The 27419-nt window shown below is 41.9% G+C and overlaps 1 protein-coding gene and 1 long non-coding RNA gene across 10 annotated transcripts in view; one reads left to right on the top strand and one right to left on the bottom strand.

The window, feature by feature from the left end:
- Positions 1 to 932, bottom strand: part of LOC115235829 (regulator of G-protein signaling 11) — a 19293-nt gene extending 18361 nt beyond the window's left edge. For all 9 annotated transcript variants that reach the window (XM_029807874.1, XM_029807872.1, XM_029807875.1 and 6 more), the window contains exon 1: positions 746 to 932. The gene's annotated coding sequence lies outside the window, so the exon portion shown is untranslated. The remainder of the gene's footprint in view (positions 1 to 745) is intronic.
- Positions 933 to 12414: 11482 nt separating this feature from the next.
- On the top strand, positions 12415 to 26582 carry LOC115235836. The gene is made up of 3 exons (XR_003884092.1): positions 12415 to 12891; positions 20897 to 21171; positions 26567 to 26582. It is a non-coding gene; the product is annotated as an uncharacterized LOC115235836 (long non-coding RNA).
- Positions 26583 to 27419: the final 837 nt, after the last annotated feature.

The raw sequence follows: 27419 nt of genomic DNA on the forward strand, positions 1-27419 counted from the left end.
CCCCCGGGAATGTGCACATGTCGCGATCGTGGGTGCATCATCTCGCGCCTTTTCGACGACGGACGCGTGCGACGACAATGCGCTAGGAGATATGACGTGGCCCCCGATCGAATGGTCCACTTTTCGCATCGCTAAGCCTCCATATTCCCGGTGGTCGATATTTATTGCGCCTCGGCCGAGGCTCACCACGGCCGCTCCGAAGAAACCGACTCCGATCGTCTCGCGTCCCTCGGGCCAACTGTTAATCGGCCTCGAGGTGGAAGCGCTCTCTCTCTCTCTCTCTCTCTCTTTCTTTCTCTCTCCTGCTGTTCCCTCCGCCGGCTAAATATCGCCTCTTCCTCCCCCTACTCTCCCCGGCTCTCGATCGACCCACGCCGATTTAACGGTCGCCACGAAGGAGGGACGATCGGAGTACGACGTTCCTGGTGGTGTCGCACGACGGTCGTCTGTTCTCGGGAACGCGGACACGTTTGTCGTCCTCGTCGTCGTCGTCGTCGTCGTCGTCGCCGTAGGCTACCGTCGGAGAATATTTTCTCTCTCTCTCTCTCGCGGATGAGAGGAAGGGAGAACGGAAACGTGAGGGAGAGAAGGTTTGCACGTCGAGGGGTTACCGATACGCGGCGCGTCCGCGAGAACTTTCTCCCTCCCTTACCCTTCCTTCGCGTTCACCCCCTCGACGCAGTTTCGTTCGGCGATCACCGCGGCACAACAACGAAATGTCACAAACTTTGTGTGTACTACTCACTCGACGAGTCAGGGCAGTGGAGCTTCATGAATGCGTTCCGCAAATATGTATCAGGCCATCGGAACACGGCCGAGCTCGCGGCTCTTCTTCCGCAGCTTCGAGTCTAAAGCCACCGTCCGCACCGATACGCCGTTAAGGCAGCACCGCGCGCGCACGCACCACCAGCAGCAGCAACACCGCCGCCGCCACCGCCGTCGTCGTCGTCGCTGCTACGCCGAGCATATTTCCGCGGGGGTGGGAGAGACGGGAGAGGAAGGGATGGAAACGTACGACGGACATGAGGGAGAGAGAGAGATATGGGGACGTCAAATAGTGGGGAGAATGCGAGCAAAGCGTTTGCGCGAGAGAGAGTTAGAGCGGCAACGAGGAGGCGGTAGGAGGGGGGGGGGCAGAGCGTACGCGGGGAAAACATGCGCGCGGGAAAGAGAAGATTGCGAGAGGGAGAGCTGGAGCGAGAAAAGGATCCGAGCCGATGATGGGAGGGGGAGGACGTTCGGGGAATCCCGGTGGTGGTGCATCGGCTCCCTCCGCCGGTGCTGACTATGTATGTATGTATGTATATATATATACGCGGGTCTTTATACGGGAATCTCCCTATATATACGCGCGCGCGTGTGTGTGTGTGTGTGTGTGTGTGTGTGTGAAAGGATCTTGGTTGTCTCTCCTACTCGCGCTCCCTTTCTTCGAGGTACGAGCCCCACGGCGCTCTCTCCGATGTGTACAAACATACACTCATGTGTCTCACGCACGTAGCGCCAGCAACGAACCCGGAGTAAGAGAAAGAGAGAGACGGGAGAGAGGATCGAAAATACGCGTTTGTCCTCTTCTGTCTCCCCTCATATATTCTCGACGGAAACTCTTTTCGCTTCTCATCGATGATCGGGTCGTAAAACCACGGGGATATGTCGTCCTCGTCGTAAGCGCTCGCTTCGTCTCTTTCCCACCCCTCTGCCCGCATTCGGCCGCGCCCTCTCCGCTGGTCGCACCCCGGTCATCCCTGTCCGCCTTTGGAGAGGGTTGCGCGGCGGCCGATCGCGGGCGGAGATAGCCGAAGGCGAACGAGCACGGGGGGTAGAAGAGCGATAGTGGGGAGGGGTAGACGGCGGGTGACGGCTGAGGTCGTCGCGGACGCGGTGGTCGTTCGCAAGGGTGAGTTTCGAGTTCCATCGTTAGAGGCAAGTTTCGATATGGTCCTCGTAAACTCTCTCCTCTCTCTATTGTGTTTCCAATCATCGAACAGGAGCCCGGCGGCTCGAGACACGGGCGGTTGCACGGTCGAATATAAACTAGTATCGAAGTCGATACTAGTGCGAGATGCCCCGCGCGAACTTTGCCCGAGGTGCAGATAATGCAAATCGAATCGCAAGTAGATCGACATCGTTGTCAATGTCGCGACAACGACATGTTACCGCGCCTACGCGCGGTTTACAAGTCTCTTTATATGCATCTAATTTAATTGAATATTCCGGCCGTATCGTCAAAACGTTGGAAGCTTGACGACAGTTCAGCGGTTGCCCGAGACCCTCGACGAATACATAAGCACGAAACTGTCCTCTTCCGCCTCGCGCGAGCGTCTTTTCCCTCGCTCGACACCAATTTCACCGAGTCGTCTTTTCATTCCCTCCCCCTTCACGCCCTGCCGCGAGGGGAACGCCACGCTTCCCGGCGTTTGCTCGTCGTCCGGATCGCGAACAGCGTATGTTTAATTCATGCGCCGGGTGTTATGCACGCGAGAAGCTGAGAGAAGCTCCCTGTTTTTCCCGTCATCTTGTCCTTCGTGTTTTGATTTCCCGGCGCGATGAAGCGGCCACCTCGTTCGACCGTCCCTCTGTTCCGTCTCATCTCCTCTTCTCTGTCTCATTGTTCGTTGGCAACCTCCCTTCGTTCACGTACATCATTGCGAGTGGCCTTAACCGTTTCCATTTTCTGTGCCGCGAGTCTGAAATTACCTATTACACCTATATTCGCCTCTCTTTTTCTCTCTGTTCTCTACAACGACAAAATCCTCTTCGTTCCATCGATTCGTAGAAAGAGGATGAACAGGATTCGAGGCCTCGAGATGTCGAAGTTTTCGTTTGACACTTCCGAGAACAATATTTGCGGCAATTTAGGGAACGCACGTTCATTCGGCGGGAATGTTCTTTGATGTTAAGATATTTCCTAGTGGGTCGGTTTCCAATCGCGTGACCGAGTCGGAGCGGAAATGCTTGCGTGCTACCGAATCGCGTACGAACGAATATGCATATAATTATACGGTGAGCGGCATTTGCGGATTATTTACAAGCACGCCAAGCGGTGATGGTTACGCTTGTATTCGCAATCCTCTTTGCAGCGCTCATCTCGTGAAACCACGACAAAGTTTGAGGTCTCTGCAGAGAGATTCGTTCGCGTTGTTTGGAATGTATTGTTTTAATTATATCGGGGTCGGTCGCTAAAATATCTGTAACAAGAAAATGTTGCTTGCCGCTATTAATCGCCTCTTTATTAATGGGCCGGCATTTTCGAGTTAAACTTTCGAGTTTCAGCTTTCTCAACTTAATAGCGGCGCATATAATACATAATTTAAACGATGAGATAACTTTATGCATAACCGTCTATGCGTTTGGTAGGACCAAGTGTAGGAAGGGGTGGATTAAGTCTTGGTAGAGATGCAGCCGAGTAACGTAACAACTTCTAGCTGTGTGTTTTCAAGCATGTAAACTGCGCGATACGTACTATATCAATGAATATTATCAGTTTCAACGATTAGGAGAATGTTGGCTAACAGTGATGTCTCTTGTTGGAATACATTTTAGTTTGGCGAAAGGGAGAACAAATCGAGAGAGTACCGGATATGCAGAGAGAACAAGAGAAAATACGCATCTCGTGAAATAATTCGATTAATATGGAAATCCCGTTATTATCGAATACTCTATTGTATATTAAAGCATTTAATCACAATTTTACTGAAACAAAATTGGCTTAAGAAAACCACGATATCTTGTTTAAGACGCAACCAAGTCGCGAACATACGCCGTTCTCGATGGAAGTCGGAAAATAGTCTATTCGTGGCTATTGACATACCAGCTCGACCTCAACGAGATTCTTGCGCGGCTTCGCGAGTGATTATTTAGATCTTAATTAATGAATCCTTGCACGGTCCGCTGGAGCGATCGATCGTGATCTCGATAACCGTTGGAAATTAATTTTCCACCGGGTTGGGCTTCGCTTGTCGATCGATAACACGAGACCCGTATGTGAAATTCAGATTAACTTTATGTAATTTAGCATAACTATTTACAATACCAATCTATCTTTCTCTCTTTCTACAACTTTTTATTTCACAATTATTGCAGAAAACATGACAAAATACTACTTATCGGAATTAAATCATATTTATGAATAAAATTAGCAATAGAATATAGGAGACGAGAGAATAACTCGTAATGGAAATTCTTTTTTATGAATTTTAGGAATCCCTAAACAGTAATAGACTGTCACTAGATCTGAATCTGTGATATTATTGTGTTATTATGTTTATTACCGAGCAATTTTTTTAAGATATTTAGTTCTAGTTCAATTTTTTTGATCGAGTTTTTTTTCACGACAATGTATAGATGTATACGCTCTTTCGGAGGGAGTTGGAAGATTAAGGATTCTTTCGTCGTCGCACTCGAACATACCTTTCCATTTTGTCGTCATAGGAACGGTGACGAGGGAAGATTTCTCCGATTCGACTTGCTCCAAGAATAGCGATATCACGCGCGTTAAGAAGGAAGATATTATAATCAAAATGTGACGAAAACCGCAATTGACGCCTTATCTATATTGTTCGTATTGATCCTGCAGAATTTTTCTGCTCAACGAAAATTTATTTAGCGATATAAGTAATAAAAAATTTAAAGCAATTTTTTTTTGGTTTATTTTTTGTTTTATATACAAAAGTGGAATTCAGGAATTTTCTCGGTTATAAATCGTGTTAAATTTCCAAGTTCGCTTGATTTTTCTACCGCCCTCGCTCTCTCCCGATATATCGTGTTCGTGATTATCACTGCCGATCGAAATAGAACTTTTATTCGATTAAGCATGAATTGCAAGAATTCGATGAAAGGTGAAAGCGTTTACGGTGCCGAGCGTACACACGCTAATTGTCACGAACTCATTTGTTCGTTTTGCAATTATCATTTGTTACAATGGCGTCGTCGTCACCCTTCTTTTCTCTCTTTCGCGAAAGACAATAGCGGAGATAATTGACGACATAAACTTACAACTCGCAAGAAACGCTTCTGAAATGCAATTGCATCCGCAGTTTCGTGAGCAAAATACACGAATAGCATTATGCATTGTTTCGCGCTCAAGTTTTACTTATTGTTAGTAACCCGCAATGTACAGGGTACTAATTAAATTTAAGTCATTAAATCGTATCTGCTTGAAGAGGTGCAATATCATTTTCCCGGAAATAAATGTACCACAATGATACCATAACGTGGCATTATATAGGCGCGATAGTCGAGATAGCCGTCGTTATACGGACACGCGGAAATGCAACAATGGCCTTTTGAATTTACTTCCGGAACGCACCGGACATACATTGAACGGGACGACGAGCTTAGCAATTGGAACGGAAAGAGCGAAACATAAAAATAAAAAAGAGATGAGCATCGCGAGTACAGGTGAAAACAGGACAAATGAGTTTAGATATGCAAATGAATGGCGTACTTAAGGGAATACGTTTTATTTTTCTTTTTTTTTTTTTTCGCTCGAAACTCCCGGTATTGTTTCGTAGTCGCGATACCAGAAATTCTTCTCCTACTTTTAATCTAAAATTTAAATCTAGAATCTACTTTGATATTTTAAGCAAATACTCTCTTTTGAAATTATTTAATCTATAATTTTGCCAAAAGCTCCTCTTTCACATCTCTAGCAGTGGGAAATCATTCGTTTACCGCTCGTGAGGTACAAATGTAAGGAACAATTTCTACATAAATTAAATCTGTCGAAATCTTGTAGAATTTATATAAACGTGAGAAAATTGAAGTTGAAAATAGGAGTAGAATTTTGATTCCGGCAACGGTTAGGCGAAATAAATCTCGAGAAAGATTTCGAAAATTTCGATGATGAAACGCGCGAGGGAGAGACACACGCTAGCGTTCGTCGAGAGACCCCGCCTGCGAATTAGAAAGCGACGCACGTGGTTGCGTTTTTTGTCGTTATTAACGCATACACGCTCCGGTTTGCTCCATTTCGCCCGGCTCAGAGCGACCGGCATAAAGATCGACCGGCGATAACGATCCTATTCGCCGGCCGGGCCGGTCGGCCGGTCACTTCCTCGGATACGTTTGCCCAGGCGGCGGCCCTTAATAAATTATGCGCCGACTGGAACTGGATAGAATCGGGACAACTATATCAGGCTATAGTCGCACGCGTTGCACGGACGCATGATCGATTAAAGAAAGAGAAATACTTGGATCTCCGCGCGCGTTATGCGTGAATTTTGCCTCCGATTACGCGATTACGGAACGATGCTCTCTTAATCCCTAGTGAAAAATGGCAAGTCCCGCCCGTAGCCGACTCATTCTCTATCGAGCCTGGAGATCTCGGGACGTTGAGGAAAGTGTACGCCTCAGGCTTTCGTAGGCTCGGAGGCCCGGAATAATGCATGTCTTTATCTATCGTGCTATAGTCTTACGCAAGCCTGGCACACTCGAGGCCGATTTATTCGTGGCTTTTCGTTTCGCCGCGATTAGGTTTATCAGATCAGCGTCGCCGACAATGCTCGATCGTATTTCTCGGTCTTTAGTGGTCGCTATTTTCTTACGTGTAAAGTGCATTCTATTACCGTCGCTATCGATAAGCCGGTTTTACACCGTCTATGATTCACGCGCGGAGATTTAATTAATATTCGGCGATATTCTCTTGCAAATTATTATTATTTAATCACGACTCGGTGTGATTTCTATTTTTATTATTATTATTTTTTTTTTTAAGCCGAGGTGGGTTCCATAAAATCTCCGAGTCGGTTAAGTAGATGTTTATTCGGAATATAAAAAGAGGACGCATGAAACTTTATCCGGAGCACATTACGAGAATACGGGCCGCAGCGCGGAATTAATGCACTTTTCGTTTGCAAGACTATAACAATGCGAAAAACATACACGTTGACTCTTATTGCAACTAGGATGGAGCAAGAAGGCCGCGATGCAGAGACTTGCACTACCTTTTACTATCGATTCTGTCGACGTTTCCGCGAAGCGTGTCTGCTCGTCTGTTCTGACCTTTGAGAACTTACGTGCTAACAATACATCAAGTTGTCGAGTGAATCCGAAAGAACGCAAGGCCTCTCTCGTTTTTGAAAAACTTCGCGAAGAAGAAGAGGCGGATGTTCTCGTTTCTCCCGCCACCCAAAAAATTTCATCAGTTTTATTGTTATTATTGTTACATATTAAGCGTGGTTTATGCAGCTCGCAAATTATCTCAAATATACATAATTAAAATATACAAATAAATAAAAAAGTAAGAGAAAGAGGAAAAGATAAGCAGCATATGAAAGTATGATAAGGTGATAGATACTGTCAGTAAATTTTTAAATACTACTCAATCGCGTAGCTAAAAACGTCTGAAATAAGAGATTAAGTTCTTTGCATCAAATAGTCCTCAATTTGTGTGAGTCTCACAATTGGATGGCGGTATCATGTTCTAGCAAGAGGCTATAGAAGTTTGTCCTGAATTCCTTGATTGTGCGATCATCGCGATTCTTGGATGGCGATGTTGTATCAAATTGATCTTTCGTAAAATTTAATGCGATTACATAGTAAAACTACTATATTATAATTGATCAATATTGACCCTGATCTTCCTGGTCAAGGTTGTCGCGCTAAATTCAATTTACCTGTAGATCAGGAAAAGTAAACGAGATTGAACGACACTATACAAGATAGACTAGACCAACAAAGTGGATTCTCTTGAGATCCGCTTTCAATTAATCGATGCTTGTGCGATAACACAGAATAATGTAAATAGAACATGAATGTCGTGTTTCTCCAAAGAGGAATATTACAGGTGCATTGATAGAACGGTACAAGTGAAAGCTTTAAAACTATAAATAGAAGATATTTGCTCAACCTTAATTGATATAGTATTGTATGTATATATTTTTTCATTTGTCTGCTTTTTCCTCCAAAAATGTGCTCGTAATAAATTACTTTTAGAGAGATACACGACTTTGAACGTTGTCCACGATGTTGGATTGAAATTTATTGAATTGACGTATAAATGGATGTTCGAATATAAATTGATAGCTTGAGTCTTCGCAGAATTTAAAATTAGATTATCATAGCATTTTAGAAGTAAAGCTTAGTCATTAATAAAGAAGCAGAATTTCCCCGTCGAACTCTCGGTAAATTATTCCACATGAATTAATTTTATTTATCTAGCACCATATTTTTTGACGCGTACGAACATATAACATAAACAAAAAATATATGATCTTTTCTCCATGCGAATGCACGATCTGCATATGAACAAATTACAATTTGTTTGCAAATTTAATCGAGTCGACTTTCGCTCAGTGATTCCTTTCTATTTATGATATGTTTTCGAATATTTTATTTTTGAGAAGTGTCAAGATAAAGGAAAGAGAAATCATTTGCGAGAGATGAGGAAGTATTTGAATACTGATTATTGATTTTTAAGTCAAGAGTATGTTTGATCAAAAAAATCTATCATTGTAAAATGATGCGATTTGTGATATCTTATATACGGGATAATTTAAATAATCGTATCGATTGACTGTGGATATTAATGAATATAATCAATTGGAAACGTGTTATCTGCTTGGATAATTGCTTTTATCGTCGATTACTTTTTAATGTTCTCAATATACTTGCGCACTTTCGAATGTTATCATAGAGAGATGAGAACGATCTTAATATTTTCTAAGCTAATATATAAGAGTGTAACAGCAATTCTTATTAATTATCAAGAGTGTAATAAGTAGAGTAATTTTTTATTTGTACGAGAAACTTAGTCAGCTCTAGACATTTTTTATAAAAGTGAAAAGAGAAAGTTTGATACGGATGATTACACGGGGAGTGATTTGGATTCCTCTAAATTTTACATAGGTCTTGATACGAGATTTGTACGGTACGCGCACCAGAAACTACATGCCGAGCAACGAGCAGAGAATCGTTAGAGCGTCTGAAATAGCTATGGGAGGTAGGAATTAGAACATCTGAGCATGAACGTATCGTACATAATCGATTTATGCCGGTCGTACAAAATCGAAAGACTCCGCGATAACGGACGGTCCAATAATACGTATCGTATATTATGCGTTCTTTTTTTTCTCTCTCGTTAATTTATCAAAGATAAGACATGTATTTCGAAGAGAACTACGATTACGACGAACGCATTCGTCAGCGAAGCCATCCAGAAATGAACGTAATTAACGTCGAGTTGTCGACGGGGTTAAATGGTCACGAACCTAATAATAAGCGTCGACAAACGGACAAATTACGGACGAGATATTTGAGCAATTGCAACGAATTACGAGCGTCGCGGACATGTATACTGATTCGAAGCGACCGACAATAGGCGGTCGTTTGTTTACCGAGTATCAAATTGTATTTTGTATAAACAAATTTCTCTAAATGGAATCTAGTTAGATTTCTCATTGGAAAAGATCCGGATTGATTAAAAAAGATTTTATAAAGATTCAGATCTTCGCGGAAACGAGCGATTCTAAGCGAGAAACTGAAGCAAATCCAATTTGCTTTCTGTCATGTTTTTTTTTTTCTTCAAAATTCTTGTCGGAGTTTTATTCAATATCGAAATTAAGTAGAATATTTTAAATACTTTTTTTCCAGATAGCAATTTACGGTCCGCAATTAGCATTGGTCGATATTTAATTTTCGTTAAAGCTCCGGATTGAAATAGAGCCAAGAAATCACTTCAATATTCTGAATTCTTTATAGAGACAGAATAAGATTTTTTTAAGATAATAAGAATATATACTAGAATTTTTTATCTTGCGATTAATAGCCGCGCTTTGCAGGCTTTATATCCAGTCCGTGGCGGAAATTTAAATGCGAGAGAAAGTCGATACGCCGTATAATATAGCGGTAAACAAATATTACTTTTCTTATTTTATTGAGATTTTATTCAATAGCTGGTATAAAAATGGAATTTCTTGTTCGATTCCATAAAATTATGTCAATTTCACCTAATATAACTTGCGAAAAAAATTGCGAAAAAAAGCGAATTTCTAATCGATATCATAAAATATGAAATACTTATTTGGGATAATTTTGAACATTCTAAATTTTAATCGAAATCTATGCTGTATCTGCATAACGGAAAATCTTGGGAAAATTTCTATGCCAAGTATTATGTCGAAATCTGGGGCGCGATGCATGACGGAGCCTCCTATTTTCCCGAGAAAACGCGGCGATCTCTCGTGTCCCTCCCTTCATACGCCGTCGTTTTTCTACTTTAGCAGTAGAGAAATTTTTAAAACCACTTTGCGCATCGTGTGTCCGATCGCGGTCGCTTTCCTTCCGTCTCGCGTGTGACAAACAACGCACGGTTTATCGTCGCGAAAGACACTATTCCCCAGTGCAATAAATCACGCTGGATTTCCGGGTAACGACGTTTCACGTTAACCTTGTTATCCTGTCCGAGAAGCTAATTGACCTCGTTTCGATTTAGTCTCTCTCTTAACACACGTTGCTGATCACGGTCACGTTGCACGCGAGACATGATCACGGGAAATAAAAAATCATTCTTTCTGTGAAAAGAGTCAAAGTTGTCCGTATTAGGAAAATCCGATCTTGCCCGTTCCTCGACACGCGTCAAAGGTTATCTATCTCCTACGAGGATAGCGAAAAACCAAGAAATCGTCGAGAATCCGAGAAGAACTCTCGATAGCCGGGAATTAGAGCGGCATAGAGGGTCTTTTATCGATCCCACCTGGATGGAAGGTCTTCCGGTTGATTTAACAGCGTGATTCGCTCATCGTGCGAATTTCAAGCGTATTCGCGAAGGTGCATCGTAGAAGGCCGTGACACCTTATGCGCGCGAGGCGAAAGGTGACACGCGCGTGATGATATGGTTCCGAAGGATACCAAATGATTTCTGCCAACGAATCGGAGCCGAGCAAGGTTATTGCGATAATATTTCGAAGCCGACACTGTTAATCCGAGAATATAACGCGAGAATTTTCCGTCGATCGTGTAAGCAACGCGGCTGTCAAACGCATCAGCTGATTTCGATCATTTCGTGCGAAGGAACGCGAGGGATCTATTAAAATTGACCCCGTCCGTGTGCGCGATCGATAACGCGGAATTCTTATTAAGAGATTTTTACAACGATTAGTTCGACCCACGCTTGACATCGTGATAACGGGTATCACGCGAGGTAGATCATGATTGCGGTCAAGATCGCAGGGATCAGATTAAGTGTTCGCTGTACGCTCGACTCCCCCGCATGCTCGCTACAAATGTATATCGATGATATGGCGAAAGTGATTTAAATACAATAAATCCTCGCCCCGAAACTGGTTTTTGCTCATCGCTCATCGGAACTTTTCGTGCGATTCTTTGTAAAGGACCCCCCTCGTTCTTTCTATTTTCGCGTGTAAAAGCGCTATACATTCGCAGCACCTGGCCGACGTCGCAACAAGTTTCTGCCAGTTTATGCGAACACAAAAGCATCTCCGATGTGGGAATTCGACCGGAGCAGCTGAAAAAAGTTTCAATGGCAGGTCAAAAATTCGCAACGCTAAGCTATAACGTCATTTTTATGTAAGGGAAAGAAACGGAGAGTCTCTCTCTCTCTCGCTCCATATATCGTAAGTATTACGTCATCCATATGAGAAAGGTAGGCAATAAGTATGTATTACACATACACGTACTCATCGTATCTTTGCATAAAATAACGCGCGTAATACGAGTATTCATCGTGCATCGGACACCGGTAGGCAGATATAGATTGTCATGCAGATGCCCGAGGTTTCCGATTTACTGATAGTGAAATATTCCCGAGAATCAAGATTCCGCGAAATCGAAATTGTACACGGAAAGTTTCGAGATTTAAAAATTCAACGATTCAATGTGGGCGAGAAATCCATGAAACTGAATTCAGATTAAATCGAAATTAATAATGTCCAACAAATTTCAGTGACGTTATACAATTAATGATACAAAAAATTTTTTAAAAATTAATAGAACTAATATTTTCTCACGCTCGCTTAATCTGAATCCGGTTTTAAGACATGAATGTATTTAAATGCAACATCCATAGATTAACATTGGTGCCTATATTCATATATATACAATGTGTTTGGTTTAGTACACTCACAATCAATTATATTTATTTATATATAATACATAATTATATATATAATTATATATAATTTAAAAATTAATTTAAATAACTATATATAATTTTATATTTTATAATTTTTATTTAATAACACATTGATAGAACTACTAGTCCCACAAGCGTCGAAAGAAATGAGTGTCTCGAGTATATCTCGACGCAAGAGCGCTTATTCTACCGTTCGTCTCGCAAACGGGCAGGGCACTCGTCGCGGCTAGCGGGCGCGCGCGCGAGAGAGAGAGAGAGAGAACGAGTTGCGCGTGCGCGCGACAAGGACAGCGGCTGCGAGACGGCGTAAAACCGAGCACGCCGCGCGCGGCGTCTCAGTCGCAGCACCGCGCGCGCGCCGTAAACGCGAATGTCAGACGCGTCGCGAGTACAAGGTAAATCTTCGTCCGAACGTTCTTTCGCGCGCTCGATAAACGAAAAGGGGCGAACGCGGCCGCTTCCGAGAGTGCGATAACCCAGTGTACGCTCGAATACAGTAACGGATAAGAGAACGTGTTTCATCCTCCTGTCGCGTCGCGATCGCGCAGTAGCGGTTAGATTGAGGTTAGGGGACGTCGCCTGTTTTGTAGTGCACTCGTGACACGCGTGCGCGACGATTCGAGCCAGCAAGCTGTGCACGCGGTTCGCGCCGCTGTCAATTTCATCTTCAGCTGGTGGCGGAGACAACACGCCGACAGTGCGAGCCCCTTAATGGCGTAACGGCCACGGTCGTGGACAACGGGCAGCAGGGACGGAAGAAAGGAGCGGAGAGAGCGGGCAGGCTGTGTGTACGGTGACGTAAGGTAACGGATCACCTCGCGAATGCGTAACTTTCGTTGAGCGGCGAGAAGGACGGAGGAGGAGGTGCCTCGCGCGGATTGGAATTAAATTTGCAATCGATAAACTTTTACCTGACGCTCTCATTTTATTCATTTTCGTAACCAAGTACATCGAGTGTCGATGAGGCGATATTTCTGCCGACTTTGCGATTACATACGATACTTTGTTTGTTTACATGTTTTTTCGATGTCGTATTATTGCGAAAAAAACTCGCACGTCTCACCTGTATTTCATATCACGCGTCTGTCCTTCTCTAAGCCCTAAATTCCAATCTGAAATATCGTGATTATCGCGCGCGGTAAAAAGATGCGTAAAATTCAATGAAAGTCGATACTATTCACACGCACACACGCATGGATGCACTCTGGGGCTGGGGAATACGGGTTGGAAGAGACGCCGGGGCTGTCTTACTACCTGTTCTGCCGGGACTCGTTCCCACGGTATCCTCGCTTCTTCACGCTCGTGTGCGTGCGTTGCTTGCGCGTGTAGGTGCACGCGAGGGAAAGAGGAACAAAAAGAAAAAAAAAAAAAAAAAAGAAAAAAAAAAAAAAAAAAAAGATACGAGGCGCACCGTCGAAATATTGTTTCGGCTTTCGTGTATTCGTGTATGTACGCGCTCGGATGCTCGACCTTGCGTTTGTATATATATATGTGTGTGTGTGTGTGTGTGTTTGAAACCACTATATATACCGGTTCTTATTTCTTGTTTTTTTTGTCTACATAGGCGCACTTTTACGACGCCCGTTTCCTTCTCTCGCTTACGAGTCGTTAACATGTTTTTTTTTTCCACGTCTATTCGTTAGTGCGTCGCTTCTTCACGTTGTTCGTAGAGACAGATCCCTCGGGTTATTCGTCTTTTCGTATTGTATATATGTATATTCTCTCGTGTATTCCTTTGGCAGAATTTCCCTCGCCTCGATAAATCCATTAGCAGCCACTCCGACGCGCGTAATCGGTTTTCCGGAGAAATAAATCTTATCGAGCAGAGACCAGAGACGCTGCATCGGTTCTGTTCCATTAGGATGTATCATACATATTCATACGTGTGTGCTCTATGCCAAGGAGTGTATTACGGTCGTTTCTATAGCTAAAAGATTACTTGCGAACAAACGAGGTCGCCGTCCTCGTCTCGCGACAAATAAACCAGCGAGATGACATCCATCTGGACGTTCGCGCGTTTCTAGCGAGATAAATCCCGCGAGGAAGATGCAACAATCTCTCTTTTTCCTTTTCTCGACATCGACATAATTTAGAGATCGACGAAAAATGTAGCAATTTTTTATCTTACACAATTTTTCAACAGACATCATTTTTTAAAATATATCTCTAAAGTTGTAAAATATATCTCTAAATTACCTCTAAAGTTGACACAATTTTTCAAAATATATCTCTAAAGATGTTCTGGATCGATTGCTATATTTTAACAGGAGCGCAGATTTGTTCTCTCAGATTTGATTTCTCAGAAAAACTGTCTTGTAAATCTTGCGTCGAATTGGCTCGTCTGGAAAGAGCGAGCGAGATTTTATAAAGACAATTATTTTGACATTTAGTATCGGATAAGACTCGAGTCTCGCTATTTCAAGGAATGGAGGAGAGAAGAGAGAGACCGGGGGGAGAAGAAGGGAATAACTCGCGATCTTCAATGAAGCGAGAAATCTTTCTTGTAACGAGAAGACACGCCGCATATCTACAATGGGTTTCGGATTAAGAAAAGCGCGCTTGTGCAAAGAAACGCATAGTTAAGTACACCCCCTTCCCTCGTAGGGGGAGAGAAGGGGAGCGGGGGGGGGGGTCAGTCTTTATCGTGCCGCTTTATCGTGGCTTTTTCACGGTGTGACCGGTCGAATCTCGTTGGACGCGCATCGGAGCGGAGATGAAGAGGAAGAAACGGTGAGTCACGCCGGCTAAAAACCCGTCTAAGGCTCGTTTGCGCGAGCAAAAGGACGAGGAAATCCCGGCCGAGCCAGGTGAAAACGAGAGATAAAAGGCGCGTCCCGGAGCCCCCGGTGGGCTCCCTGCGGTTTACCGTCGCAGCGACCTGACAGGTTTGCGTATCTGCGTGAAACCGCGTGAGTCACCACTTCTAAAAGCGTCCGTTGATAAATCGTCCCTTTTACGGACAAGAGGCCGCGATAATAAAGATCTTCGAGCTAGAATTTGGATATTACTATTATTTTGGCCAAAAACGGCGGCCAAATAGTCAGAAGCGCGCTCTAAGTTTTGCGTTTATAGTAGAATTGCACGAGATATCAAGACTAGTCTTGATATTGTCTTGTTTCGAAATTCGAGTCAAGATCAAGACAAATTTTTTAATTAGTTATCAAGACAATACCACAAGATTAAGATTATCAAGATTATTGGTCTTGTCAAGATTAATGATTTAAAAAAAAAAAAAAGCTGAAATATGTATATTTGTGTGTAAATTAGATGAGAAAAAATCATTATATTATGTAGACCTGAAAAATTTTATTTAATAAATAAAAATATTATATTGACAAATTTAGAAACAATCAATACAATAAACAATATAAAATTTTTCACAATTATTTAACTACACAGTAAACGAATGACATAAATAGTAATAATTATCTCAAATTATTATAAAGATTATATATTGTTAAATATTATTTTAAACAATTGTTTAGTATTAGATAAAAATTGTTAATAAAATCGAGACAACACTCAAGACCAAGACAAGATTTAAGTTTCCGAAAATTTTCAATACCAATACAATATTTTTTATTGTCTTATCTTTAGTCTTGTGCAACCCTAGTTTAGATTAGTTACGGTGCTGAAATTTTCAACATGTCGGATTTATTTCATTTTTTGGTAAAAAAAAAATCTCGGCCGATCAGTAAGAAATCGAGCAAGTATCCAGATTGTACTTTGCGGTTTTTACGCGATAATATCGTACAACAACACATTCTCATTTCTCGGGGGTCCGCGGAACCACTCGGAACATCGGAACCGACGGGGATAGATCTTTAGAGGGAAGGGACGGGGCTCTTGAACCAAACCCGACTCAAGGAGACTCTCGACAACGCCGCTTTCGGACAGGTAGTCTTTAACTCTGCCCCAACGCGAAGGATCGGTACGCTTTGAGAGCTCGCTCCGCCGGCGTCTCCGCGGCTCCTCCACCACGTGTAAGACGCACAATCGCGTGACCACCTACCCGCTAACTTGAAATTACCTTCCTGGAAGGTAAAGTCCGGCGTTCCCACCGACGTGCCCGATTGCCCCTCGCAATCATTTCGGCCCTTCACCTCCCTTCGAGAACCTCTTCGCTCTTTTCGGCGAGTACGCCTTGGCCGAGTCGCAAGGTTACACCGTCTCTCTCTCTCTCTCTCTCTTTTACGAATCCCTTCCAGCCTTTCGATCTTTTGGTCCGCGAGAGACATACACGAGAAAGTACAAAATCTTTTCTTTTATACGACGAGGAGAAAAGTATATGCAATCTCGGCGAACAATGGAGGATGCGTGTCGCCACGTTTGACAGAATCAAGGTCCATTCTCTCCTGCACAATTCGGGGAAGGGAAAGATACGATCCTGTCTCGCAGAGAGAAATGGTAGACGAAGGCGCGCGTTACGCTTTCGTAAAAGCACGCTCGTCATAAAGTTGCTTCGGGATTTACGGTACGCGCACGGTACGTCGTTACGTTACGTTCACGGTACGTTATTCATATCGTTAAATCTAACGATCGCGCGTTATTCAGCTTTACGAGGGCGGTTTAACCGCGGTCTTCATCTACCACGTCGACCTTGGTTATTAAAACTCGTTGAAACTCGCCCAGCGAGAAACCGCGTTTCTCCGATCAATTTTTCTTCCCCGATATCGATCTCTACACATTTGGAAAATTCGCCTTAAATTTAATATATATCGCATGTCCCAAACGATTCACACAAATTTTTGTGTTAATTTAATATAATATGGATATGTTAAATGGTGACGCTAATACTATACTTTGGGATGTAGCACGGATTTTATACGCGAGTAAAATAAGCTTGGGACGAGGGAGAGATTTCTTCTTCCACGTCGCGCTCTCGCGATAATGAGACGCGTATTTCGTTGTAACATTTGCACGCCGCTATCGTTCAGTTTGCGCCGCAACACGGTAATAAATATTACGGATTGCGCGCAAAAGCCGGCTTCAAGTGGAGCTCTTCTCCATCTTTCTTTCTTTCTTTCTTTCCCTCTCTGTAACTATATTTTCGAGCGATAGCCACTTTTTGCGATTGGCGCGATTGCGCGCGCTCGTTAAAGTGCGATCCTTAATTACTGGAAACGGACACGCGAGTTTATCAGTGAGTCAAGTACCGTGCCAGAGTGCATTTTTAATCTTGAGGATCTGCATTCGCAGAGAGACAGAGAGAGAGAGAGAGAGAGATCCTCGATACCGAGCTTTTTAGAAATTAAGAGGATTTTAAATTCGCGACATTAAATAGAGTGAGTGGAAGTCAGGGAGTTAAACGAGAATTAAATTATTATATATTTTACACAAACGTCATACACGTTGAAAACTTGTCGATAAACATTCGCCTCTTTTTTTTTTTTTAGAGCGTTTTATCGAGCAGATTTATATATCAGTTTCTCTAGCCGTGTAATTCAACGTAAATAGACGTTAACGACAAGGAGATGGCGGCAGATGGTCGAAAGTCTTCTCTTCGCGCAATTCCTTCTAATAGTCTGCGACTCCCCTGGCGCTTCTCTCGAGGAACAGGACCGCGTCCATGGGATTAATCACGGGCACGTTGAAATATTAATGCATAAACATCACAATACATGCATGCTTAACTGCGCTTAAGCGTTTCGCGTTGGTTTCTCGACAAATTAGGCATGCGTGTAAGCCGGATCCTAATAAACGCAGACGTTTAACGTGTCCTATCTAGACCGCGACTCTTTCTATAAATAAAATAAAATTCAAATATCGTTAACAATTTTTTTTTAAACAATTCGATAGTAGAGAGAGAGAGTCTACGAATCTCGGAAAGAGTAAATCAGTATGTAAGCAATGTCTGCGCATTTGACATCTTTTTCCGCAGGCCAGTTTCGCGAGTGCCTTCGCGCGCGCGCGCTTTCGTGTCAAGTCAGCTGACGACGACAAGTGTCACACATACACGCACAAGACTGCAATGCGGCGGAGTGACTATTGAAACGAAAGCTTTCCAAGCTCTCTGTTTTGCTGCGCGGTTTACGGAGAACCGCGGACAACGCTCGACGATGTTAAACACTCGAGGAACGTCGAGGATTCGTTCTTCCAGAGATTTAATCTCATAACGATGTACGGGAACACGTCCGAGAAGTAGAGCGAATTAAGAAGCGCCCGTTTATTATATAAAAGTCAATCTCGCGTGTTTCCGTCAGAGGCGCGTTTCGATTCGAGCCATTTTTAGAGCCGTGTCAGTCGTGGATTTCGCGCTACGTGCCCGTCGATCGTGGCACGTAGGGTGTTATCATCGGATTGCAATCGCGGTCGGAAGTGACCCGCGGTTGTGTCGTCGCGCTTCTCGTTTCTAGGACACGACGCGACTAACTGTAAAAATATCGAGGACGTCCTAATCGTCTCGTGAAACTCGCCGTGGCGGAGGTTACCGCAAGTGTCTCGCAGCGCCGCGGGCCGTCTTCCTCGTCGGCATGAATCTTTCATGAGGCCTCTTTCTCTCTCTCTCTCTTTCTCTCTCGGGACTCGCCCGAGGGGCCACATTAGATGCACCTTCACTTTTGCCGAGCGGCCAAAGGCAGCCGATGTCTTTGGAAATGACTCGCTGTGACTGCCGAACCCTTCTTCGACATCGAGAGTCGTGTCTTTGGGCCCCAGCCTCGCGGGCACGTTCGATATTTCTCTTCTCTTCTATACCAACCGGCTACATTGTGACCATAAAGTAGATATCATCTTTCGCAAACTATACGTATTGCGGTACGTATTTCGTTGTGAAATTGCGCAAAGATATTATTACCTGTCGAGTGTTTCGCGATTGATATCGATCCCGGTTACGATTTATTTAGCGTTCGCTTAATAACCATTTTCACTTTTTATTTCGCGTTTTTTACTTTCACTCCAATTGTTTTCGCCAATTGTTTTCGCATCTCATTTTCCTAGACTGACTCCCGTAGATAATTCGCTCTTTGTTCTCACCTGGATGATTTTATGGCTGACGTTAACGATAAGGTGGCACGAGAAAAATACTGCTGGGATGTTAATTGCCGCTAAATCAATTTCTGTCGCGCTTTACCACGTTTCGTTGAAACGAAAACGTTGTTACCGTTTTCTCGAAGAGGGATCATTATCGAAGGAGACGAGCAGCCGCGCGAAGACACAATGGTGTTCGTTTATTCGCTCGTTCCCGCGCTCAAAAAAAAAAAAAAAAAAAAAACATCCCCGCGATTCGAAAAAACATTCTTTCCTTGCAAAACCATTCGATGCACTTCTCGGAATTTATGTGAAAACAAATTTATAAAGTTTAACGCAAATATACGTGCAATATAAATATTCTTACTGTCGAGTCCAATTTCAGTGATTTGTGACAATTTTTTTACACGTCTTGCCACGAGAACAGTGAGCGACTAATAGCAGATTTGTGACAAGTTATAACAAAGATATCGGATTTTAGGAACAGAAATTTCCTATTGGCTTTCTTTTTATATCTGTTTTCTTTCTTTCGGAAGACCCTTCAAAATTTGATTTTATACCTTCATAATAAATAATATAACGGTTTTCTTGATCCTCGCTGTACGTGCCTCACGAAGAACAGTATTATCGAAAAAAATTTTAATTTTTTAAGATCGGGGATTTTACATTACTCGTATCCGGCATGATTTATATATTATATCCATCTTCTATTTTATAAAAATTATATTAATCTTTTACAATGTTTAAAAAATAAATATAATTTGCATTAAAATGTTTTTTTTTTCACGAAGAAATAATGGCAGTAATTAAATAATAATAATTATAATAGCAATAATAATAATTGCGTTAAACTTTATGAATTTTTTCTCTGCAAATTCCGAGAAGCGCCTCGAATGGCTTTACGAGGGACCTTCATTGGAGATGAAAACTATTCATAAAAAAATGTTTATCAAGATCGGTGGGTCAGAGTATGTGGTGTCTCCTTGTTAGATGTATCTACTTTCGTATTTATATCGGGAGAGAAGAAGATCCCTTATATAAACCTATGCATCGAGATGATCGCGGATGAATTTCTTAGAAGCCACCTGCCGTTTTCTCGTTCATCGATTCTCGTTATTCGGAAGTTTATGAGAAGGGCGAAAATTAGAGTGGGTTTCCTCTCCCTAAATCGATCGCGCGTGCCACTCATTCGTTCCCTTATTCGCAAAAACGTTCAATCGATCGATTCGAAATCGCGAGAAGCGTCGCGAGCCGATAAATATTTCATGATTGTATCTCTTTGACTCTTTTTGTCGTATAATGTAAAAATTGTTGTTCTTGAATCTCTATCGAAATATTGGCGCGTTGCCTCGGCTGCTGGCGCTCAGCCTCCCGCTTTCACGTTACGCAAAACATCATTCTGGTCAATCGAGATAGTCAACGCAAACGGCGTTTGCGATTTACGGTTTGCCCTTTCATTCCCCTCCCCCACCCTTGATACGAGAGCGCCGCGCTATGCGCAGCCCGTTACGACGAGATCACACTCGACCATCATCATCCCGAGAGCGCCGCCGATTTGCGGTGACATTCTCAGTTTTTTCCCTCCTTTTTTTTTGTCTGTTTTCTCTTCCTCTCTCTTTTGACGTTGTTCACGCGCGCGACAACCGTGACATATTTCGAACTATTTTCTCGAGGGATAATACGGGGAAAATACTACCGTCTATTTAAGTCGCGAGTCAAGCATTAGTTGTAGATCTTGGAACTTTGTACTTAATTTACATTCTAATATCATGTTGTCGATGTAATGAATAATATTACGTATTAAATAAAATTAATAGGCGAAATTTTCCTCTTTTTCAGAAGTCAAATTAATATCGTCGAAGAGTGGCGTCGACGATATAAAGGATATCGACCAAGTGAAGGAGAGATTGTTTGAGGAAGTCTTGCGTGTGCAAGAGAGTGAAAAAGGAAGCTGCGAGCGCGATGGGCGAGAGACGCGGTACGAAGGCCTTAGAGCTTTGGTGCCGGCGTATAACCGACGGTTATCCGGGTGTAAACGTGCAAAACATGACCACCTCCTGGAGAGACGGGCTAGCCTTCTGCGCCATGATTCATCACTTTCGGCCAGATCTCATGTAAGTCTATAGCGAGTATTTAATCGCCGTCTCTCGTAACACGGTGAAAGATATTACGCGGATAATAATGATGCGAGATTCTATTTTTCCGCCGTTTTATCAAACGAGGGAACACTCATGACGGTACTTTGTGTAATATGTAATATGTAACGCGATTCCCTGGGCACTAATCGCAATACCCACTCTTAAAAGTGCGACTTAATCCTCAATTCCTGGCGCGGCTACAAATTGTCCTCGTTAAAGTCGATTGTCTCGTAAATTAAGCAACAGAGAACCCGAGACTCATCGTTTCGGCTCGGTCATATTTAGTTTCAATTACGGGCGGTTTGTCTCTATTACTCGCCGAGAAGATTCGTGTGACACGAAGAGTTTGGGAATCATTTTCATCATTTAATAAATGAATATTTAAAAAAAAAAAGGCAAAAGGATATTCAGAAATCAAGATATTCGAGGACTTTAGTCTTTAAATACGCGTCAGTATTCTCGCGGAGAATTATTAAAATAGGGAATTTCTGAGGATCTCCCAAAGAGGAGATGCAAAAGATCCAGAAATTCCGAGATATCTCTGATGGATTGTCCCCTTCGTAGTAATCCCAGGATTTCGCGTCGCTGTCGCTCGGCGACGAAGGAAGGTCCTTCTAAAAATAGAAGTTCAGTGAATTGACGATCGATAAAGCAACAGCAGCCTGTGCACCCATCACACAGGAGATGTGCGTCGGTATTTTATAGGTGATAACGGAACGCAATCGGAATTGTGTCGCGTTATGTGTGCAATATGAGGCCAGCGGCACTTGTGCAATCTTCATTTAAAGATATTCTTCCTCGCGCTATCTAATCTCCTCAAAAACTTTATTTTTCTTCAAAATCACAACGCCGACAATTATAGATTTTAATCTAGTTCCATATTGCATAACAAGGTCCAATTAACCCTGGAATATAATATATTCTCTTTATACTGGCGAGAGAGACAATGTCGCTGATTTCTTCATTTTTTAGTACAATTTATAATTTTAAGTTTAATAAATATAATCGTGAGATCCCATTTTTTAATATTCGAGAATTAACGAGCATATTCGTCTTTATTTTTCCCCGCACACTTCGTTCTTTTCGTCGCATAATCAATAAACCAGGAATAAAAAGGATGGACAACATCGCGGAGATTTATTTGTCTTCAATTATTCATGAAGACTAACGATATCTCAGTTTTCTTGGCGGGTGTTCAAATAAATACTCTCCGGTAGATCGTAAACATCTGATAATTATTGCAATCGTGTTCGGCATCGTTGACGCGAGCGGATAAACAACGCGAGTAGAATATATTTCTTGGCATGTAGATGGATATTTTTAAAGAATCTTCGAAAGGGAAATAATACATGGGAGAATCGTACGCGATTAATATGTATTTCAATAATCTTAGACGTGAAATGTTGAGAGGATGAACCGCGAAGGAGTCTTGGATCGTTGCCCGAATCTCATACCGCGGATGAAAATGTTCTATTATGGAATAAGCAACGTTCTTAAGAGAAACGTACTCTCGTTCGCGTAAACAAGAGAGTTCTAATTCTACTTTGTTGTTTTAAAAAAAAAGCTCTTTCCTCGTCCCGGCTTTCTATCGTCTCTATCCTGTTCTCACTCGACGATTGTATCTTGGTAGAATTAGAAAGGTGGAATTAAATTTTTTTTCGCAGTTTGAGCCACGAAAATGTACGCCTTTATTTATCTCGATATTTCTATGATTGAATGGAGACTGTCATTCACAAAATAATTATTTAAAATGATATGCAAATTTGCACTTTTTAAAAAGTATCTCTTTAGGACAAGCAACGACACTTTCTTTTCCGTAAGAAAAGATATTTTATTATAGATATCTGAATATGCAAAAATTTCCTTCGGAATAATCGGCGCTTTAAGACTCAAGGTCTCACGCCGAAGGGAATTCGCTTTTTATCGCGGACGGAAGGATCGTAGCGAGGCTATTCTTTATTTCTCCTTTTTCTTATTGTCTCGACTAGCCCGACAAAAATCCACTCGAACGTAACGGCAGAGAGGTAGTAAAACGGCGAGAAATTTTCTTTTACTATCTTGCGTTGAAACAAAATTCTCTTCTTTTTCATCTCTCATTTCGTTCTCTCTTCTTCCCGAAGCGAATCGAGTCAATTCAACTTTCGAGAAATATTTCACGCTCGATGCCCGCGTAACGCGTCTTGATTATCTCCTTATTAAAGTAGATGCGATTGAAAATTACAGAGATCGCCGGATCAGTCGATTCGCGACCTTTGTCGTCGAGTAGCCGAGCAGAAGAGCCGTAAGAGTATCCCGGAAGAGTATCACGTGAGAGAATATCTCGAAGATCTCTGGGACGAGTGAAAGTGAAACCGACAGGTGTGCCTCGAACCGATCGAAGGAGAGAATCGCGCGGCAAAGGGCAGACCTTTCTGCGCCTTTAGTGAAATTCACGCGGTTACATTAATTCGACAGAAGGATACGAATTGAATTTTTGCTCGCGACACCGTCGTTCGATTCACGAAAGCGTAATATTTGCACAACTGGAAATTTTCTTCATATCTTCCGCCAGATACTGTCAGCTCGGTTGCATCGCGAATTAACATACGACGTGTATGACGTTTCATCCGCGTTAGATCCCCGAACGGAGATCTCGCGGAGAAGTTTTTCTCTCTCGCGAGATGATATACAGCGATTAGCCGCGTCGAATGGCGCGGATGAAATATCGCCAATAAGCCGAAAGACAGACGTAGTCAAACTCGCGTGGCTTTTTTGCGTCTGCGAAAGGAGAAAGAGAGATACGAGAGGGAGGAGAGAATAAAAGTGGTGGGTGTGGCATCTCGGTCTCTTCGCTGAAAGTCTGACTCATCTCGTGACCTCGTCCCCGGGACGATGGTAGTCCGTCGTCGATCAGATCCCGAATTTATCTCGCGAGTCGGTCGGGCGTTATCGCGATTATTAGAGGAGAGAAATATTGGCGAGAGAGAACGATATACTTTTTCCGTGTATCAACAGCCGACCTGAGGATAATCCCGTGAATTTTGAAATATCCCTTCGAATTTCGGGTTGCTTCGATTTTCCTCCGACAATCGCCTTTTCGTAGTCGAGAATTTCCCGAGATGTATGCACACGAGATGATACACACATGCGCTCGCGAGGGATGAGGTACGTGTCGATTTCACGCTCCACATAAACCGCAACAAGGGGTTTAACATCCGCGGGGGTTGTTATCGCGTTATCAATCGAGCAGTCGAACAGATGCTCGTCTTTCGACCTAGAATTCCAAGTATTACCCTCAACCGCCGAGCAATATGCACCGATGCGGCTTATGCATATCGATTCGCCTAAAAGTGGAGCACACTCGTAGTAGGCAGTCTCGAAAAAGTGTGTGTGCACGTATGTGTATCGACAGCACGCTATAAAGAGAAAAGTATTTGGCAGATTATAATTAATATATGTATAGAATAATCGATTATAAAAAAATTCGCAGAAAAATCCGCCACGATAAAAGCGAAATATTATATTCTCGGATTTTAACTTTTCTAGCCACGCTCTTTCAACGATGTTTAAGCCCTCTTTTCAGGACACTTGATCCTAAATCACCTTCTCCTTTGAGTCTATCTGAATAGATACCTGGGATGTGCTGGCTGACAATTTTGTCAGCAATATCGCGATTTCATCTCGACAAGTCAGCGCTTATTTACATCAATAACGTTGACGTTATCAACTTGTATTTATAATAACTCTGAAATGTAGCAAAAAATTTACACGAGGGAAGATAATCAAAAGTTTGATTATTTCCACTGAATTAAAATTTCATCGCGTTTTCATAAATAATGTATGTTTCAATGAATCGTCTATCTGGATGAGGGGGCAGGTCGCTTGGCCCAATGTACGAAATAAATTATACATTCGTGGGACATTTTCAGTCATGCGGAAATTTACCGCGCTGCGAAGACGCAATCCGATAGAGCCGCCTACGTATTTCCGGTATATTCCGTTGTACGGCATATAATGACACGCTAAACCGATTCCAATACACGCGACAAATAACATTGACGATCGTTGCAATCGTATTCGAACACATTGCACTTTGATTTCTCACGATTTCTGCCCGCTCGTGCGTCACGACTTTTTAATTTATTTTTCAACTAAAATAACAAGTGATGCACGTTTTAACAAGGTTGGCAAAATTTCACATTTTTGGGATAAAATCCGTGCCAGTGGTAAAAACCTGTATTTTCCGGAAAAAACTAGTCTTTTCTATTAAAAATGTTAAAATAAATAAGTAGAAAAATTTTTTATCTTTATTTTTGTCAATCGAGAGAGTATTTTTTAATTTAAACTTTATCCAAATAATAAAATATAATATAAATAAAATATAAAAACCATAATGGATTAGGTATCGACGTAGCGAATAAATTAGTTTTTTGTTGGAAGATGTTGAATGGTAAATGCAAATCATATTTATATTGATAAACATTATAAATCCTGTTATTATTACACACGCATTTGTCATATTAAACTAAAAATTAATATAAAATTTAGTAACATTCATATCTCCTCGAAAAGTTTTGGTTTTAAAACTTTCACATATTTGAATTAAAAGAGATTTTATTATTATATTGATTATTATATTATTATATTGACTTTTTTAAACTATATAATGATTAGTATGATTTATTAATTAAAACAAAATATCCTTTTGCATAAGTTATATAAATATATCTTAGTTATTTTAGTTAGTTACATATTAGTTATTTTTATAGTTGCCAATTTATTCCATTGGATAAAATCTGGGATGGTAAACCCGGAATTTACCATGATTTTTTCCATTCACTGAACTTTTTCGGCCCACCTTGCATTTTAGATTATTCACAAGTTGTAGGAGTTACGAACAGAAGTATCGTTTTTATAAAGCATTTTCTTTTATATTCAAACCCCACGCTTTCCCTTTAGCATTCAGCGTCACATCCGTTGCCAATCTTGGTTTTATTTAAGCGAGATATAATTGCGACGAATTTTTCGCGATTGTCTCGCATATTCCCTTAATAAAGACCGAGCACACTTAACCCGCGTGATATCGTTTGCGAGTTACATATTCAGCGGTTAGCAGCATCGTGCCGGTTATTTATACTTGCTTTAATGAAAAAAAGCGATTCTCGCGCTCACGAGAAGCCGACAGTGTGATTAATTCAAGGAATCCTTTTTACACATTCGTATCATCGAGTGGCCTTCGAAGCGAATAAATATGGACGTGGCTGGCGGGATGGATACATGGAAAAGAACGAATAGCAAGAAGATTGGTATACTGCTTAGTAAAGGATAAAAAAGAGATGAATAACGGCGATTTTAAATATTGTAGTCTCCGTTTTTTTTTTTTTTTTTACAGTGATTTCGACGGCCTGTGAGAGAAAAATCTCGTATAAATCTCTCGGTTTACATATATGATCATGCATATGAGATTTTCCTGTTAAACGAGCTTTGCAATTCTCGCGCCGTGTTTTTCTCTCTTTAACGTGTACGACATCGCGTTCCGATTCCGAGAAACGCGAGAACTGGGGGAAAAAAGGTACGGTTTATCAGCACACACATCACGTTTCGTTTTCCGGCGGAAATCAGGCGAGTTCGATTGACAGGAGTATGACGTTTCGAAACGTCGCAACACGTTAACATTTCACCCGTTACTAAATAGGCCAAATAGGTGACGCCGAACGGGCACGTGTCAGCGATTGGTTTCCTAGCTTTCTCTTCGATGTATCTATATATCTCCCTCCCTCTCTCTCTTGTAATTGTCCCTTCGATTAATATCTCGCGAGTGACGTTCGTCGCGGAAGTTGCTCTATACAAGCGCAAGGTCGGTTGTCTGTCATTCGACAAGGTGAATTTCCAGACGCGAAGTACAAATGGTTTTAAAAATTGCCAAGAAAGATTTAAATTCCCGAACGAATTTGAAATAAACTTTTCTCTCTTTAAGGGGGCATACTGGTTTGAACTTTCGAAAAATGAGTACATTTAAAAAATTTTTTTTGCGGCACAATGATTTGATGAAAACTTTTTATTTTTTTACAATATTAATACAATATTATTAAGTACTTAAATAAAAATTTCCAACGTAAATAAAATTTTTTTTTTAAAGTTATGCGAATATTTGCAGATTTATATTTTCATGCATGGTATGCATGATTTTTTAAAATTTTGAAAAAACGCTTGGATAGCAGATGACTATTAATAAAAATTTAATA

This window comes from Formica exsecta, unplaced genomic scaffold (assembly GCF_003651465.1).
Source record: "Formica exsecta isolate Colony F162 unplaced genomic scaffold, ASM365146v1 scaffold236, whole genome shotgun sequence".
In the NCBI taxonomy this organism is placed as follows: domain Eukaryota; kingdom Metazoa; phylum Arthropoda; class Insecta; order Hymenoptera; family Formicidae; genus Formica; species Formica exsecta.